Here is a 690-nt window from a genome sequence, read left to right on the forward strand (position 1 = left end):
TAATATTAATATGTAGACACCTAATTTGTTCAATATGATTACCCTGTTTTCGCCCCAGATCCTGTTGTTCCAACACCACCGGTAAAATGTTCCCAATTAAAACACATTTTGAACAATTCAACAAGCTATTTTTTTCCTCCGAGCACTATTATTGCGGGCACTATTTGTGGGTATCCGTCAATGTCCATACCCTCTTTGATGAAAGTTGAAGCTTTTCCGAAGGATACTTCACTTTGTCCAGTGCAGTGTACTTACAGTACTCCTACCAGTAATTTTCCAGCTAGTTCTTAAGCCAATTCTGAAAATAAATGCTCGACTGATTTGTTTTGCTGTCATTTCCTAGTGAAATCCAGTGAATTTGCGTCTAATAGAGTAATTTTTCCCAATCAGAGCCGGTCACATTTAATCTTCTGATTTTAGTCAGTGTACGCTCATTTCCGTAGTGACCTTACATCTCCTCCTTTTCCCCACCAAGCACAAAGTAGTAAAGCAGTGCCTCCTCGCGGTGCGGGTGGCCGGGGCGTGGCGGGGCGTGGCGGGGCGTAGCGGGGGTGACACCAAAACAACTCTGAACCCTCCAGCTGGGCCGCGCCGCGCGGGGAGTCGTGCCCCCGCCCCTCCGCCTCGCTACACCGCGCGCACCGGTTGCTGTGCCCGGGCTGTGCCCCCCTCCCGCGCCGGTGGGGCCCC

The 690-nt window shown here is 50.1% G+C and overlaps 1 protein-coding gene across 1 annotated transcript in view; it reads right to left on the minus strand.

Annotated features, from left to right (window-relative positions):
• The window catches only part of LOC127748653 (gastrula zinc finger protein XlCGF57.1-like), an 18410-nt gene that overhangs the window by 408 nt on the left and 17312 nt on the right, over positions 1-690 (minus strand). The gene's annotated exons all lie outside the window — the stretch shown is intronic.

Source organism: Frankliniella occidentalis, unplaced genomic scaffold (genome assembly GCF_000697945.3).
Source record: "Frankliniella occidentalis isolate FOCC.00 unplaced genomic scaffold, Focc_3.1 Scaffold210, whole genome shotgun sequence".
Lineage (NCBI taxonomy): Eukaryota > Metazoa > Arthropoda > Insecta > Thysanoptera > Thripidae > Frankliniella > Frankliniella occidentalis.